At 41.2% G+C, this 19,335-nt stretch overlaps 1 protein-coding gene across 6 annotated transcripts in view; it reads right to left on the bottom strand.

Moving 5' to 3' along the window:
- Positions 1 to 19,335, bottom strand: part of ROBO1 (roundabout guidance receptor 1) — a 1,177,688-nt gene that overhangs the window by 238,881 nt on the left and 919,472 nt on the right. The gene's annotated exons all lie outside the window — the stretch shown is intronic.

Genomic DNA, 19,335 nt, shown 5'->3' with positions numbered 1-19,335 from the left:
GGCACCCCTGAGAGATCATATTACAGACAAGATGGGGACTTTGAAATTTTCCTGGCAGGATTTCCCTTTCTTCTGCTCTTTTTTAACACTGCTTTGTAATTTCCTTGTTTAATTTATATATTTTGACTAAGTTGCTTCTTCCATGGGCCTTCTAAAACAGTACTAAACACAGGAGTCTTCCTTTAAAGAAGTTAAAAAATACTGCACTAGATTTGCTTTGACAGAACATATTTCTATTTGTAGGTCCCTTAACTGCTGGAAGCCTCTGCCCACCCAATGTCATAAAGTTCTTCCTGTGCAGAGTTCATTTTGCTCATTCCTGTGTTAACTACTACAGCCATTAGAACCCTTGCAAAAAACTACTGCAAAGTTGCCCCCAAAATCTGCCCTCTCCTCCTCTATTTTAAAATTCCAATTGATTCACTCTGGATTTACAGTGATGAGCTGAGTACAATTTAGCCCCCAAAATCCAAGCTTACTCAGAGAGGAACAAGCAAGAACAGTATTACCAGTGTATTGGAAAGACTCAAAATGAAGCCACAACAATAAAATAAAATAAAATAGAAAATCAGCTTGCTTCTGCTTAAACTGTTTTAGAAAGTGTTGAATAAAGTTCACCAATCCATTTCTTCCAGACATGTTGCTGTCAAAAAGGGTTTAATTTCAGGCGCTGAAAAAAATGGTAGTAATCAATCTATTCAGGAATTGATTATAGACGTAGTAATGACAGCATCATATAAAAGAGTAAATTTTGGACTGAAAGAAACTGAATTAATTCTGAAAAGCATAACCCACATTCCTAAAATCTGCGAAGGAAACATAACACCCAATAACCAACATTTAGATGAGAAAGTCAACGAATTATGAATGTTTCATGGGTACTGTAATTTTTAAGTTGGCCCTCATGTTGTTTATGTTAAATCTAAGCTATAATTGCATTTAATACACCCAACTGAGTTTTCTTTTCTGTCAACCTTGAAGTTAAGGTAAACAGGGTAGACTTGCACACACACACAAGCACACTTCCATATGCACCCCCTCCCCCCCCCACAAGCTTACATGGGCCAAAGCCCACCTTAAATAAATCATAACTTATGATAATACCCTTGGAGAGAGACAGAAAACCAGAGAAAAGTTAGGCAGAAGACACAGCAAAGTGGCACCTTACAGGCTACCTAATTCAGAGAGGCACAACCTTTCCTAGGCACCAGATTACTTCATTAGATGCAATGCTCTGTCAACATCCAATGAAGCAAGCTATTGCCTGCAAAAGCATCGTGCATTTCTGAATGAGTTGTCTCTAAGGTGCCACTGCATTCTGACTTCTGCCAGACTTCAGACCAGCAGATAAATAGAAACAGCAATAAAAATTTAAAATAAAAAGAAGTTTGCTTATGTCAAGGTGACGGTTCGTATGGTTTAAAATGTAGATATCGAGTTATTTTCATTTTCTTAGAGAAGGTTACCATATTTATTCAAATATAAGATGAGGTTTCCCCCCCACAACTGGCAAGGGGGAAAAAGCCCCTCATCTCAATCTCATACCAGGAAATCCCACTAAACATATTCTCTGTCATTAGACTTCTGCCAAAGGAATGGAAGCCAACTATGCTCAGCAATGGAAGCCAACTATGAAGTTGGTTAAATGTAGTCAGCATTGAGCATGACTAAAAAAAACATATGGCCCATATTGGGCAAACATGCTCATGGGAGCTTTATATATGTATTTTGGGGCCCCTTAAAAAAAGGAGGGGGGGGTTCCCTCCACAGGGAACTGACACCAGGCCTGGTGGTATTGTAATACCAAGCTGGCACTTGGTGTTTTTACAAAATACACTTTTATAATTACATCATTTGTATTCCCACTACAAAATCACCATCACCTTTAACCATCACAGTTACACAAAGGACTACCTCAGTACCCTCCCCCTCAGTCCCACTATCCCAACTCCCCTTCCTGTTAGCCCAGTCCTTTCCGTTGTAATTTCATTCGTTGTTGGCTCTGTTGCCATCCTAATCTTCATCATCACCTTGGATGACTTATTCTGAGGGAGGGAAGACTAGAGCAGTGTATAGAAGCACTGGTAGTAACACTGCCTTTATAAGTGTCATGTTATCACGTTATAACATATAAAAATAGTAGGGGTGTGCAAAGCTTTGGTAGCTGATTTGATTTGGAGGAGATTCGGCCCGATTCGGGCCAAATCTCCAAATTCAAATCAGGAGACCAATTAAGACATCCAAATTGAGTCTGAAGCCTCCAAATCAATTCTGAAAAGGATTCAGTGCCACTTCAGAGATTCAGCCATAGACTAAACAGGCAGCAGTCCTCACCATGCTGGACACAGCTGCCTCCAGCTGGTAAGTCTGTTGTGGTGGGCAGAGCAGGGAGGGAGGCAGAGGGGGTATGGGATATGGGAGTGGCAGTGCTGTGAGCAGGGGCTATGCCCTGCTGCCACTTGCCCTCTTCCGCCCGGAGCAAGCTGCATCAGCATTGCACCCTCCCACCCTGCCTGGGCAAGTGGCAGCAGGGCATAGCCCCCACTCCCAGCACTGCTGTGCCTTCATCCCATGCCCCAACCTCACCCTGACTGGACAAGTGGCAGCAGGGCATAGCTCACTGCCTGCCCAGACGGGGTAGGGGGGGCACAGATTGCAAGCTGCACCTGCATCACACTGCCCCCACCCCGAATTCTGCACCCTCTGCCCCAGCTGGGCAGCTTATCCCAGCCACAGCCCCAATCCCTTCCCCCTCTGCCCACCACAACAGACTTACCAGCTGGAGGCAGCTGTGTCCAGTATGGTGAGGACTGCTGCCTGTTTAGTCTATGGCCCAAACTCCAAAATGGCACCAAATCTTTGGATTCAATTCGACCAAATTGAATCGGGACAGTGATTTGAATCTTGAAATCGAATCACTATCCCTCCAAATCAGACGAATCTGAATCCGAAGCGACTACCTGCTGTTTCACACAGGCCTAAAAAATACAAGAAAGACCGATTCTGCAGCACATAAAACTGAAACAGAGAAAAGTATAGTTAAGTAGTGTGCTTATTAGTAGTTATTTTTCACACTGACCTATCACAACTAGAGTATATCAAGTCTAAAGCACTTAAATGAGAAGGCGATCGCTGATTGAAAAAGGGTTCTTTAATCTAGCAAGGAACCCCCCCCCCCCCCCACATAAAGTTACAATTGCTAGAAGTTGTAATTAGACAAATTCAGACTGGAAAATGAGCGAGCAATTTTAACGGTCAACGGATATGGAGGATTCTCAATCGCTTGACATCTTGTAATTAAGAGACTAGTTATCTTTCTAGAAGATGTACTCTAGCTCAACCACAAATGATGGCCTTGATGCAGGAATTACTGGGCGAAATCCTAGGGCCAGTGTTATGCATGAAGTCCAACTAGATAATTACAAAGGTCCTTTCTGGCCTTAAAATCTATGTTTATTTTAGAGTGGTAAAAGCAAAAAAAGTAGCACATAATTTGCATTGGACAATTCTGAAGTCTTGGGGTCAGAGAGAGGAAGGGAATGTACAGAGAATGTATTTTCTTTCTCCTAGATAGAAAAGGCTAATTTACTTACTTCCTTCTGTATGGTACGACTGTACTAAATTTAATTGAAAATATCTACATTCTAGAACAGGGGTTGGCAACGGTTTTGGGCCAGATGCCAAAACCCCCTACAACTTAGACTTAGAAGACATTGGCGTGCCAGGGGCTGATGGTGGGTGAATTACAAGGAGCCTGATCCTCATTGTAGCAGTGCAGGCTCACTCTCCGTGCTCCCCGAGGTCTGCATGCAGCCTCTGCCAGCAATGAGTGGGGCCCCGGCTTCAGACCCTAGTGTAGCTGCTTGTGGTTGCCTTCTGTAGGCTGCCTGGGCTCAAGACAGGCTCCTACCACCTGCTACAGAGCCTGGGCTGCTCACAGCAGGACTTGCAATCTCCCTGCCACCTGCTGTGAGCAACCAGTGCTCTGTGGCAGCAGCAGGTGCATGCATACCTTGGAGCACATGGAAGGGAAGGAGTCTGGGGTAGCACAACCCTGGCCCCTTCCCTGCTATGCACCCAGAGGAACGCATGCAGCTGCCATTGGCCATGGAGCCAGGGCTGCTTGCAGCAGGTGAGCAGGCTGCAAACAGCTGCACCATTGTCCAGAGCCCTGGCCCAGCTCCGAGGCAGTGGCAGCTGCACACACACCTCGGCGTGCCTGGCAGGGAACGGGTTAGGGGTTGCACTACTCTAGGCCCCTTGCTCACCGTATGCCCTGAGGTGTGCATGCAGCTGCCACTGCCATGGACCCAGGCTGGGGTTCTAGACCCTGGTATTAATTTAACTTATTAGTCTTTGTCATTCAGACACCATCTCAACTTACATTTTCTTCAGCTATGCAGCACAGTTTAAATAAATACAATACTGCAATTTGTAATATGTAATGTCTTTCTACACCAAACAACTATCAGCTGAGTTTGCATTTTTCTATTAACTTTTAGATAGCATGAAATTGAAATTTTACTATATGGATGCAAAGCAGACTAACCAAAGTTACTGTGTCATAGACTAGAAACCTCTCTCTGCATGGGGGATGACATAGAGAATACTGCACATCATTTCCAAGAAACATGTCAGCAAACTGATGAGAATTCAATGACAGCAATAAAAAATACTAAGTACTTTATGCAGAAGTATTTAGCCATACTAACCTTTCCCTTCAACAATTTATGACAAAAGCATGATATGCTAACTTGCTATGGGTATCCTGTGTTAGGTACAGAAAAGACCACGGGGTTACTTAGGTTGCGCTGGATTATAACTAAGAGCTTGAATTAAACAGTGCTATAATTTGAGTGCTGCCCCTAAATCAAGTCTTATTCAAACATAAACTCCTTAATGCAAGCGTAGCAGTGCTTTTAACTCATGTAGAGTGGCCTGTCCAAGGGGCATAGGCTAAATTATAGAGTGAGCTGCACTCATCGGCTGTTAGCGTAATCACACTATGCTGTTAATACAATCATTCTGTGTAGTTCTGTGCAGTGTTATTTTGTGATGGGGGCTCTTCTCACTTGAGTTTCAGTAGCTTGAGTGTAAATAAGTTAACACTGTAGTGAAAACAGAGCCTATTACTGATGAGATTAAGTTAACTTCAGAAAATTGAGTTAGAATTTGAGGGGAAATATCCAAGATATCCAACTGGACTGTGGAATACTCTTCCACGTGAAGTGGAAGAAATTGCATTGTTTAAAAAACTGGCCTAAATTCTACACTCTTGGGAGTAATTCTGTGTTGCCAGTGGGACAGGAAGGTGCTCTAACACATCTCTCTCTTCTGTGACTGTTTCCTAAGAATTACATTTAATTTTAAAATACGTTATTGCTAATAAAATGACATTGTCACCTTTTATTTTCTAATTTTTGTAATGTCAGTGTTGGTGTCACCACCCTCCCACTGCTTAAGTAACTAAAATGTCAAAGCTGCAGTTTTCATTGAACAATAAAATTGGAAGCGTTTTTACTTTTTGTTGCTTTTAAACAGGCAGAATTACTCATTAACTTCACAGACTTCCTTATCTACTACTAAATGACCATCCCTCAGTTGTCTAAGGGAGATGGCCTTAGGGAGTTACTCTGCTATCAACTGGAAGAAGCAAAATCCTTTGAAGTCATTCTCTTGTGGCCTTAACTTAAGAAGAATACGTTTCCTCCAAAGAATTCTAATTACAGTGTTTCATTTCTAGGAACATCCTTTTTCACTGTTCTGATGGTTCAAGAGTAGACAGGTTTTTTTTTCTTTGATGTTGAAGAACACACATGTCCAAATCGTAGGAGGTTTACATATGTATTAGTATGAGGACCAAAAAACTCTCTCAAATAAAATGAATTACATTATAATGAAGACTAAAAAGTCTATTTATCTGCTGCAGTTTTGCACAGGTGTTATCTGTGTCGATTATTCACAAAACTGTCTATATGAAGGCTTACTAGGAATTCAACAGGAGAGTGCAAAAGCCTTGAACAAGCCACATGTGGGCCATGTCATCAGTTTCAGGGCTACAGAAGTTTTTTACTCCTGTAATGAGTACAAAATAGTACGAGTAGGCTGCTAAAAGACTTGCATCTTCTTGCTTCTTCTAAACATCCTTAGCTATCTCATGGACTGAACCTAAAATAATTTCTCATATTCAACTGTCACTATAATTTATGCAATATACGTCTCTTAGTCTTAAAGCATAATACAGCTCCATTTTCCAGAGAGGTCAAGGGAAAACTGTTCATTAGCAAAATGAATAGAAAAGTAAATTACGCAAATCCTGCCCAGGTGGATAGTTTTCTAGTAAGGGCACAGGAAGAGAGCACACTGAGATGAAATCTGTAACTATTGAAAAATCTTGCCCATTGCCCAAACTTCAGGATGATAAATCAGTGTCAGATGCCTTCCAATCAGAATTACAAATATCAAGAATACCCAACAAAATATATAACACAGTGTTTTATATTGTGTACATGGCATTATTGTCTTTTAATTTTTCTGCAGGGAGCACTTAGCATAACATTACAAAGCAATATTTTTATATAAAAATCCTACTGAGAAATTATATATCCTGAGTGATATATAGGCAATATGTCTAACAGATTAATTATACCAACTTAAGAATTCAAAGTTGTCTGTATTTAATCGACTGGGAAATGCACATTTCACTGTATTTCTAAATACTATATTAATCTTCTGCTTTAGTGAGAGAATCACATTAGCTTATTATATAGCTTGGTTTTCTATGAAAGACAACCCCCGCATAGAAATATGAAGTCTAAAAGAGCATATTGAAAATGCAGATGAAATAAAAATGAATAATTCAAAGATAAAAGGAACAAGCAGTAAGTTTCCCTTTAGATTTTTTTTTTAGAATTCTATTTTCTAAGCAGTATTAAAAAGCAATGAAGGGAAGTCTCCTGTTATTTCTTATTTTGCATAACTGAAAAAAAAAATCTCAAACCAAACATCTTTTTGCACAAATAACAATAAAAAGTTTAGGTTGAATAAGAAATGTTGACTGAATTTCTTTCCTTTGTTGCTAAAACCCCCAATGAACCAGGTATATCTGGAAATCTTTTAAATTTCCAGGTACAGACAATCTGAGCCATGAGTAAAGATGGATTTCTACTTGCCAGGTACATACATTACACTTTTACTGGTGTAAGTGATCGGAAACTCATCTATACCTGTAACAGAAGTTTGGCACACAAAACTAGTCTATACACATAACAGAAAAGAAGTCCCGCACATGCAGACTTGTTTAAAAATGGCAGAGCCCAGTCTAAGATTTGCCCCTGCCACCAAAGGGTGAATGTGTGTTCTGTTCACTACCAATCTAAATTATGCCACTTACAGAAAACCATGCAACTTAGACTGATTCTGCCTCTGGCTTTTTGCATGTCTGTCCCTACACCTGGTTTTCTTCCTTTCCAATACCACAGTTAAAGGAGTCATAGATATCTACTCAGAAATGACCATCATCTCTACCCACACATTTAACACAGATCATTCACAAACTGCAATTCATTCACAGATCTCGAAAACAAATCTCAAGAGAATCATTTGTTAAAGTTTTCAGGCAATACATCCAAGCTTGAATATCTAAATATAAATTCCAAAATACTATATTTATGCAACCTTATAGACCTGGCCAATTTTCAAAGGTACCAATAGAAAGTAAGTTCCAAAAAAAATTGAGTGGAGCCATAGTTACCCAGAAATCCATAAAAATATACTTATTTTATTTAGGAACTTCACTTAAGGCATTAATGTTGATTTAAAAGCAGCATCTAGTAGAAGGAATATATAGAAAAGAAACCTTGGAAGTTTTTTTTAAAATAAATGCCAGATGTGAATATTTTTACCAGGCTTAGTTGAGAAATGCAGCTGCTAAAGAATTATTTTTGTAGATTATTACTACTATTTATTTCAATTGAAGGAGATATCCCAATGGGCTGGATAATTTCCAATCAAATACAAATACTATTTACTAAATAGCCAAAACAAAAAACACTGGAATTTATCTATATAGATATCTATACCTCTCTCTCTCAATCTCAAGAGATCTTGATATCGATATATATCTATATCTATATAGATATCTATATACACACACACATGCGTATATATGTGCACACAAAAAAAAATATTGTTTTTTCTGAATTGTCAACATGTCAAAATATTGTCACACCTCAAAACAAAGAGAGAGCTCTACATAGTTTCAGTGAAATGGTTTCAGATAAAAATCAAGGTTTAATTTACTTCAAATTCAAAATTTAAGCAACAAAAAATAAAGTTAAAAAGACACGTCAGGAAATTTCTATCAGAACAACATCATCATTCCTCATTTCCCCTTAGCTAAGCAATTCATCAGATTAATGTCAGATCTTTCCTAATTTAAGTAAATATATTAATTTTAGTCTGCAAAATGAAATTATATAGTTTCTTTTATATTTTACTTGCTGCATTGTAAATCAGAAAGGTTCTCGAACACTACACAGGTAACGTTACAACTTTAGTATAATGAAACAGACATTTCCATGTTGCATATTTTTAAGAATACCCACAATCCAACACTCAGGATTACTGGGAGAATTTTACTTTGACACTCTTGTTTAGCAGCTCTGGGGGATCACAGAAAAAGGACATGAAGTAGGAGTTTTATTTTTTTACAATCTGCCTCGTTCCCTCTATTCACTAGTATTTCCTCAGATTGTCTCCAACATTCAAACACAAAGCAGAAAGTAGGCATAACAGCAAATTTAATGAGTTGTTAAAAATTATGCAGCATGATAATGAAGTGTCATAGTCTTTGCTCAACTATGAGCGGATTTGGTTTAATTCTTCCCAGACCAAACTTTCCATCAAGAAGGGAATGAGATGTTTTATTGACTGTCTACTAGCCTGCTTCTTACTGAAGTTGGAAATACTGAGAAACCCAAGAAATCATAAAGACTGACCTACAAGTGAACTAAATATTGGTTCTGTGCTGTCTCCTGAACTTGGCCTTTTTGTCCTTTCATGCTTAAATCAGCAACAAAAAGAAAACACTAGTATTTAATCAATTCATTACAAGACTTTCATCCATTCCAATGCAGTAGTCCAGAAACTTATTTTGACCTCTGGTGATATTATTCACTATTTTTAACTTACAATGCCTAATACCATAGTCCATCAATGTTAAATGCATATTTTGAAAAGTTACGAACAATACCACCTAGCCAAAGCCAAACAGAAATCTAGGCTTATGCGATGTCAATATTTACAGTAAGAGATATCTAATGCACTAGATTCCAGAATGGACAAATGGTCCAAGAAGCTCCTCTATGTAATATTTCTCCTCAGCAGCAAACATGCAGAAGTATTTTAAATTTTAGCTTCACAGTATATACACACAGACTTATGCGCATGAGTTAGTCATGTTTAATGTACTACTGGAAGTTTCTTAGATAATACAGTGGTGAGTACAGTTTGATGAAACTGAAAATATACTGACTAGAACAGCATATGCCTACAGCCTCACGCTTCTACCTAAGCTACAAAGGATATTCCTGACTGTAGGGTGAATTTAGTAATAATAGACTGCTTTATAGGAGTGACTCTAGGACAAGATTGAATGAGGTATGAGCAGGTTTTTACTGTTGTTGTTTTGCTTGTTTGTTTGTTTTTTTAAGATATAGTATTTAGTTTTGTCAGTGTCTTATCTTGTGGCTACCTAAATACATGGAATTATTGACATCAGCGCAGTTTTGTGTCCGTGTTTCTGCCAATTGAGAATAAAAGAATATAGTTACACCTCCACTGCTTCACACTCGTACACTTCCTATTTCTGCTAGAGGATTAGTTATATGAGCAGTGATTGAGACCACTGCTTTTAGAACCTGCTGTTGAATAAACACAACATTCTTGACCTTCTAAAAACACCCCCATCACATCTACAAAGCTGTAACAAAATTCTGAATGTAATAATACAACCATCTTCTGCCACTCATACACTGTAAATTACTTGGAGATTCATAGACCACGTGACATGAAAATGAGACCTGGATGGGACAAAGAACAAGGTTAGCAGCCCCCTTTCATGTAATTACATAAGGGCACATCACAATAAATATTGGCCTAGCACAGTTTAGCATTCATACTAATTAAAAGCAGTAAATCATGACAGGTTATTGTCATGTTATATTGCTTTATTGTGAAGAACAGCGCTTTGACTTTTTAGTTTGACATCTTCAACATCATTTAGCAACTGGGCCTCTAAAAGGGCATCTTTTACTGCAACATTTGATTTCAAATCTTATTCAAAGCCTAATATGAAATATCTTAACAGTGAAATCTTATTAACATCTACAATGTACATTGGCAGCTCTTGGCAAAGATCTTACACGGACTGACAGTATACATTAGGCCTGTGTGAAGCTGCTAGTATTTGTTTCGGATTCAGATTCGTCTGATTCGGGGGACAGTGATTCAATTCAATGATTCAAATCACTGTCCCGAATGGTTTCAGCCAAATCTGATTTGCATATTTGCCTGCCATCAAATTAGGTGAATCTCCGAATCAAATGGGCCCCATCCCCCACCCATTCTCCCAGCCCCGTCAATGGTTGCCCCACCTAGCCCCAGCATCCCAGCTCTTTAAAAAAATCAAAAAAAAAGTCCTGCACTCATGAGCTCCTACCAGGGGGGGAGGGTGATCCCTGCTGCTCCCCACAAGCCCCAACAGCCGCTGCAGAGGCCAATAAGTGCTGAGCATTTTTTTATTTTTTTATTTTTTAAATTGGGAGCTGGGGCCAGACAGGGAGCTATCGACAGGGCTGGGAGAGCAGGCACGGAATGGGGGCTCATGGCATGGCCCCCCACACAGAGCATGGCAGTGGGGTGCAGCACGGATCTATCCTCCCCACCCTCCGGCCTGACAGGAGCCAGTGAGTGAAGGGCTTTTTTTTTTTTTTTTTTTTTTTTTTTTAAAGCGCCAGGACACTGGCGCTGGGTGGGACATCCATTGATGAGCTAGGAGAGCAGGTGGGGGTTGGGGAAGTGCTCCAGGGGGCTGCAGGAGCAGGCAGGTGATGGGGCCTGGCAGGGGTCCCCCCATGGTCCCCTTCCCCATCCTCCAACCCTCTCCCGCCCCCTACTTACCAGCATGGAGTCCAGGTCCAGCTCTCTGCGGTGGCGAGCAGAGACTTGCCCAAATCTCTGAAGCTCTCCGAATAGATTCAGAGAGCTTCAAATCAGTTCAGAGAGCTTTGAATCGATTTGGACCTTTTTATTGGTCTCCCAATTCAGTTCAGAGATTTGGCTGCCAAATTGGGCCGAATCTCCTTCAAATCAAAACAGCACCCCCAGCTTCGCACAGCCCTTGTATGCATCAGTAGCACTGCAGTATTATAAAAGAGTAAAATCACAATAGAATATTATCCTTGGGTGTAAACGTATAACTTTATCTCCATTTCAAACTTCAAAAAGCATCTTAGTATTTTTATCCTACATTTCTTTTTACCAAAATTAAGCAAACTAGAAATAGTAAATAACAGTATCATTCTGGGTGCCATTTAATAGTGCCATGCTTAAGATTAAATGCTTCAAGTGTTTTCTTGAATATAATACACCCCCAAATAGGATACACACCTTATTTTTGAAAGCTGTTATGAATATTCCCCCCCGCCCCAAGAATAATGGCTGCTGAAAGCAGGGATAGAGCCTAATTTACAGCTGGCTCACCCTCCCTTTCTTGCTTAACTAAAACCCTAGCTGCTGCTGAAGACTGGTCTCCATAGGTAGACTTATGATCTGGAACAGAGCCAAAAAACTGTGGAAGAGGAGAAGAGAGGAGCCCTCGAAGACAACAAAATTGCCTTAAGAAATGTTAGCTTGATTAGTGGAATGACCATTAAAATGGAGAGATGATTGCTAACACCTGTGAAGACAAGAACAATGGGCCATTAACTCCCTCAGCTCCCTGAATAGTAATACCAGAGATGCTGCACTGTGGAGCAGGAAGCAAAGCAAGGTCCTTCTTTGGGGGAAAAAAAGAAAAAAAAAAATCAGATTCCCCTGCTTAATACATGTAACCCAATTTTGGGTGGCTGATTTTTGGAGAAAAGGTACATGATGTATCCAAGAAAATAAGGTACATATGAGAGAGGGATACAGCATCTGAATTTAAACACCACTTTAAAGGTCATAGTAAAGGGATAACTGCAAGTGTTTTAGCTCAGGGGGGCTCCAGCCCCAGTCTGTGGGCCAGATCTGGCCCTCAGTGCCATGTCACTTGGTCCACAGATGCCACCCTTCCTCTGCTACCACATTTCCAGGCCAGTGGGGTGATCCAAGTCCTATGTGCTGGATCAGACACCAAATCCCAATGTGTACGGCCAGGTGAAGGGTAGTACCAGGCCCCAGGGTCCCCTTCCCAGCACAGGGGGGTGGTGCTAGGGCACAGGGTCCAATCCTGGTGCACATGGCCAGGGGGGAGTAGCACGAGGGCCCAAAACCACCATGTAGGGCCTGATTCCAGGGCCTTATTCTGGCATGCAGAGACCAGGCAAGGCCCCACATGGCTTGATCCAGTCTACAGATTAGACCCATGCCACAAATCTGGCCAATGGGAGCACAAAGCTTGAGCACCACTGTTTTATTTGAAACTCTTATGAAGAATAGCTACCAGATGATCACCCACTCCTAATTGGAATCGTGATACAACTGTGGTCCCACTCCTAATTGGAATCGTGATACAACTGTGGTCTGAGATGAGTATAAATTGTGCCCCCTGCTATTGCCATGAGAAGGTGCATGGCCACTGTGGGGCTTCCAGGGGAAAGACAGCAGGGCAGGGAGCCCTGAGCCCACAGTGGGCAGCCTGCATCTGCTCCCGCCCTACCTTAACCCACTCAGCTCTCTGCCCCACCCTTCCATTTTGAAAAGGTGGCCACCCTAACTGCTACTAACAGTGTTGGACCTCTCTGGTATGTTTTCTATTTAATTTCCATTATTTTGTATTAATGTATTTTTTATTTAATTTCCATTATTGTAAAGGCAGCTACTTTTCATATTGGATAACTTGAGATAAACACTGAGATACATAATAACTGGTCAAAAGAAGTAAATTTTCATAAGCTCCAAAAAACAAAAACAAAACAAAACAAAAAAAACCCCACAAAAAATGTGCTCTACTTGAGCAAACAGAGTCAATTCTCTAGTCAATTAATGAACATATTGCCAAAGACCTGCAGCATTTAAGCCATGTGACTTAATGTCAAGAAGGAGTCTTGCTGCTAAAATCCCAATTACTACTTTAAGGGGCTGAGAGAGGTTTTCTTTTTGCCATGTATCTTTTGACAGTACTATAGAACAACATGGAATATGTTTTCGCAACATTAGAGTGGGTATTTTAAGCCCAGATCACTACATAACCAGAACATTAAGTATTCTATGAGAATCTTTTTTTATTTCATCTACACAAAGCTATATATTTTAGGATAACTTCTGCTCCCACTTGCACAAATGTAAAATCTAGAGTAATTCTATTGAGAGCACTGAAAGTTTACACAGCTATTACTGAGAATAATGTTGATGCCTTACTGCATCAGTACTTTAGTTTGAGATGTAGATTTAGTTAGAACTATAGATTTTTACTTTATGCCATGTTTAAAATGTTAGAAATACACACCTTTATTGCAGATTAACTTTTGTTAAAAATTAGCACAAAAACTAGAAAAACAAATGCTTAAGTACTGTCCACTTTTACTAGTGCTATTACTTAGCATAGCCTGACTCAAGCAGTGAGTTCTCAAATTTGAAAAATTCTTCTGTTTTGCTACATGTTCTGTTCTATAGCATGTTCTGTTTATAGCATGTATAGTTTCTGTTTTGATCTTTAACTGCTGCTGTGGAAAAGCATCCCTAGAAACCACAACTTTTATTCAAGTTGTCTAATGTAGGTTTTGTCAACTGGTCAGAAACCTGTCAGACTGATGCAGAATATGCATGCACTCTCCTGTTTATATAAAGCAAATTCAAGATCTTTTACTGCTGACTAAAGACAAATCTATTGAACAATGAGTTTATTCTGATTTTAAGAAAAAATCTTTGCTTTTGTTTTTTACCTGTATCACTCAAACCCACACACATACTGGAAGCCAAACATACTCACTGAAGAGACAGGTCAACAATCTGTGTACTTTATTCCATTTATGTAACTCCATTTTAATTCAAATTGAAGTGGCATTGTGCTTTCATAGTGCTATCATCACTGGACAAAAAAAGATCTCTAGCTGCTCATATACGCAATATGTTCTGTGCTTCGTATATTGGAATAGCACAAACACACAAAGGAAGCAAATACTAAAAAACAGGAAGTTGGAAGTAACATTAGGGATTTATGCAAATCCAAGATGAGGTACTCTCCCACTCCCCCCCACCCCCAATCAGCATGGGGAAAAATGAGTCTCATTATGGATTCTAGTATCAGCCCTGAGACTCAGGGCTGAAACTGGAACACAAACCACCAGCCCTGGACTGAGGACTTAACCTGAGAAGGAGGGGGCACATGGCTGGAGAGACAGCAGGGAGACCACAGGGGAAGAGGGGAACCTGCAGCCTGTCCCTCCACCCCTTGCCAGGAGCTGCCACTGCTTCTCCTTAGGCAGGCTGGGCTGGGTCCATGCTTTTTACTTTCCTGAACCAGAACAAAGCTGCAGCAGAAGGGAAAGCTGGGGTGGGCATGGGCACAAGCGGTGCAAGGGGGTGGAAGGACAGGCTGCAGATGGCAGCAAGGTGTGGGGGAGGCAGGCTGCAGGAGAGCAGACAGGTCAAGGGTCGTGGGACACACGGCAGAGGAACCAGGGGCAATGGTCTGGTCCTCACCCTCTGTGCTACTTTCCCCACCACAGTAGCAGCAGGAAGGAGGCTGAATTCAAGACAACTTTCTACTAATTAGATTCTATACATGGAAAATAATAACAAATTTCAAAATTTCCATGTATAGAATCTAATTATTGGTGACAAGAGAAGGTTGTCTTAAATTCAAAGTCTTCTTGGATTTCAGTAAATACAGTAGTTTCTAGATGTGCTAGGGATTTTGAGATACTTATATTGATAGTCTGCCCCTATATAAACCATATTGTTTCTCTTTACTTTTATTCAGCTTCTATTATTTCTATTTTGGGCACAGTCCAAATTAAGATGGGATTTTCAAAAGCAGTGTTGGCTAAGGCGGCTATCACTGAAGTTAATGAAGGCCAGATTCACGGATGGTGTAAATCAGCTTAATTTCATCAAATCCAGCTTTGACACTGACTTTACTAGGACCAGATTAAGCCACGGCTGAGTGCTTTTGAAAATCCTACTTTTAATTCTTATGAATACACATTTAAAATTTAATTAAAAGGAGGGAGGCGGGGGGAATAAAAGCCAAGGCCACTAGAGATCCTATTTTTTCCTATCCATAATCATCCCAACTGATGACTGCAATCTAACATTTTAATGAAGGGCACCACACATATAAAAAGAGATAGAAACTATCTCCATCACACAGGAAGCAGCAGCAAGAAAGCCAAGTGACCAGATATTCACAAGTGTTCACCTGTGGATGAAACATTCCTCAGCCTTCTAATGTGTTAAAGCCAGAAAAAGTAGCCCTCAGCACAACAGTAACTGCTTCCCAGTATTTAAGTACAAGAATGAACAGAAGGCTCAACGTAGTACTTACTTACCGATTCTATTAACATACTCATCTCAGACCACAGTTGTACCACTTGAAATATTGATCTTACCATACCCTCAATTTTAAAACGTTGTTCAATTCTTTACAAATAACACACTGAAAAGGAAAAGAAGAGCAATAAAAGAAGAGTTCCATGCTTGTTAAAGGCTTAAACTTTATACATTTTCAATTTAAGGGAACAATTTACCATTTTACCTGACCCTCCATGTACCATATGACATTCTATTTCACCTTAATGCCTTTATATAGAGCATAATGGACCTCCAGGTTTGGTATTTTTTAGATCTCAGGAAAAGGAACTGTTTGTGGCACCAACAGAGAACATGGCAACCCAAGATGCAACCCAAGACGCCTCAGATGGGTGAAGATATTAAGGCTTAAGTCAGGGGTGGGCAAAATACGGCCTGTGGGCTGGATCAGGCCCATCAAGCACTTCCTTCCAGACCGTGGAACCCCTTCAAAACCCAGGTAATGGCGGCTGCCTCTCTAAAAGCCTCCAGTGGCTCCAGCCGCTGGCTGCAGGACCTCAGGCTGTTTCCTTGGGTTCTGGTTGCGATGCAACCAATCCAGGCCTCAGTCTGACACAGCTGACCTTGCCCGCCCCTGGCTCAGGTCAGGTTTGCAGCTTTACAGGGGAGTGGGGGGGGGGGACCATCTGGCACAGGTAGGGGAAAGTTCTGGGGGAGGTCTGATGCCCCTGAAACCCCACTGCTGGGGCAGGATGTTAGAGGGGTCACAACCCCTTGCCATCTGGTAAGTTGTGCAATGGGAGGGATGTCTGGTGGCAAAGGTCAGGGGTCAGGACTTCTGGTGGCAAAGATCAGGGGGCGGGACGTCCGGTCCCAAGATGGTGACCAGGGGGTGGGGCAACTGAAGGGGCAGGGCTACCCATGCGACCCTGGACAGCTCGCCAAAGTCATCAAGCAGGCCTCCACCCAAATAATTGCCTGCTCCTGGCTTAAGGTGAGGTATGCCCACATGATCCTAGCAGATGACGCATGCTTCATGCTGCAAAGTGAGGCAGACTTCCCTCCCACCACAACCAAAATCTGACATTCTAAACTTGTGAAAAATGACTTCCCACCCCCAAATGAGGTGGACAGTTTGATCCCGAGCACATAAGTAGCACAACACCTAGACTAAGATCTTAGGAAGAGTGTGCTCTGACCCATGCCCTCCAGTGCTCCGTGTCTGTATAGGGGAAAATTCTGATATTGAAGAGTAAAGCAGGACAGAAAGAAAGAAAAACAGAACAGATCGTGTCAACTATGCATTGGTGAACACATTTTTTTTCCTTTGCCTGACCCTCTCCTAAAGCCCTGAAGCATGAGATTTGATTGCAGTCATTACCTTAAGGTAAAACCATCAGTATCACAAATGTGCTGAGAACAAAACAGGTAATCCCATCTTCCCCATGGTTCACGAAAGAAGCAAGCAGGGTCCTTCCACCCTTCTCCCAGCCAAAAACACTAGTACCAAAGCTCTAAGCATCACATGTAGTCATATTTTCTAGCAATAAGAGAAACATTCCTTGCATGTTTGGTATATAAATTTTGAAGTTCTGCATATTTTCAGAATTCATTTTTTCTACCAAGCAAAAGTCACTTGCATGACACAGCCTTTTATGGTAACCTGTGAGACATGGTATGTGAAATCTAACATTTTTACCCTCACCCCCATTCATCTTCATGTCACTGTACAATGAAGAAAAGGATCAATGGAGTTCTGTAATGTTTGTGGTATGCAAAAGAAAATTATTTATGGCCTTACATCAAGAATATGAAATATTTATTTAAAATACGTAACTTTTTGAGAAAGGTATATGCAACTGAAAGAAGACATTTAGTAAGGATCTTTCATCTCATCCTTTATGCAGTCATACAGCTAAAGATTTGCAAAGAATTTCTGTTAGTCTTCATTTTCAAGGACCTTCATGGTATAGCTCTTTCAACCAGTTCTCTTTCAGGCTCAGGACAGAAGTTACAAATAAACCAGTTTAAATGATCAGAAACTGGTTTCAACCTGTAACGTAACAGAAGTTTAGTGCACATAAACCAGTTTCACAATGGCTGAAATTGGTTTAAGATAAACCTGGTTGAATCGGGTTTAACTGATTTAGGTCAAACTGGTTTATGAAACTTCTGTCCCAGACCCCTTCCTCATTCAAGTTAAATCACAGTCCCCCAGTATCCCAGCATGCTTTTCAGCCCTGGGCTGTGCTACCTGCTCCAGAGAGCAGGGCTAGTCCCACCCCTCTGCTCCTTAGCCAGAGCAGTGAGGGCAAGCTCCCTGGCCTCACTGGCTGGCTCTCTATCCCTCCCTCCCCCCCAAAAACCCTGGCTGGGGCCAAGGAGGGGGGTTAAACTCACCTTCCTCCGAGTACAGAGCTGCCCTGCTGGCTTACTTAGTGATGGCTGCAACTGTGGACTATAAGTCCCAGAGGCACTTGGAAGCAGGAAGAGGAAGTGATGAGCAACTCTATAAAGTCCTGCTGATGTGATTGTGGACTGCAAATCCCAGACACCTCAGGGGTAGCAAGAAGAGTATGTGAACACACAGCCCATGCTGCATTTATAGTTTTTCAGTTTACACTTTTTATTCAGAGAAAGTACTATTCCTGTTTGAGCTTTTATGAATTTAATGCCACTACCATCCTCCTCTACCCTCCACCCTCACCTGCCTAGGCACAGCATGGCTGGGACCTAGCCACGCCCCTCCACTCCACCAGGGAGGGGAAAATTCTTAGAGAACTTTCACTCTTCCCTCCCCTCCGGCAGTGGCTGGCAGGCTTGCTCTAACGCCTCCCTCCCCCTCTGCAGCTTGAGCCACTGCAGGCATGCGGCTGCATTTCCTGAATCAAAAGTGAATGTATGTTCATTTGCTTATCAGTTCAATCTCTTCAGCTTAAACTAGCCTGCAAAGACCGAATCAATTCAACCTCACACTTTTGACTGCCTGTATTTAGCCTCATGCTCTACAGAGAGGTCAATCTCCATTTTCAGTCTGCCAGTGATGGCAGCATTTATTCTCCTTCACTCCAGTTTTCCCCTCAGACACCTTTGTGATTTTTAAGTGGTACCTTTCATACCCAAGAAGTGCTTCCCATAAAAATCTTTCAAATCATTACATTGACTTTCTACAAATCCCTCTTTAAAACAAAACTAGGGCACAATGCCTACAAAAACTAAACAACAGCTAGGCAGATAGTGGGTTCTTATGATTGCTTATTTTAATTTTCCCACAGTAAGCCTGTATTCTCTCTGGCTGTTTACTATATCCCCCTAACCCTTGCTGACTCACATCATCTATTTGAGCTTGTAACTACTTAGTGAGAAGGATCATCTTTCTGTGGAGGATAAAGCAGGTATATGGACATGCATGTATTACCTTTAAAAATGGGACTCCAATCCTATAATTCTTTCCTTTTTTCACCTCCTTGTGATGAGGCATTTAGCAGAATTTGCATATCCATTGGAATCTGACAGACCATACCATGAGTGCTTCCACTTTGACCTCAAACTCGCAATCTCTGGGCCAACCTTGTGCCTTAGCACTCAAACCACCCTAGC

The sequence above is a fragment of the Alligator mississippiensis genome, chromosome 1, assembly GCF_030867095.1.
Source record: "Alligator mississippiensis isolate rAllMis1 chromosome 1, rAllMis1, whole genome shotgun sequence".
Lineage (NCBI taxonomy): Eukaryota > Metazoa > Chordata > Crocodylia > Alligatoridae > Alligator > Alligator mississippiensis.
The sequence above is the reverse complement of the archived record's forward strand: the minus strand, read 5'-3'. Positions and strand labels throughout refer to the sequence as shown.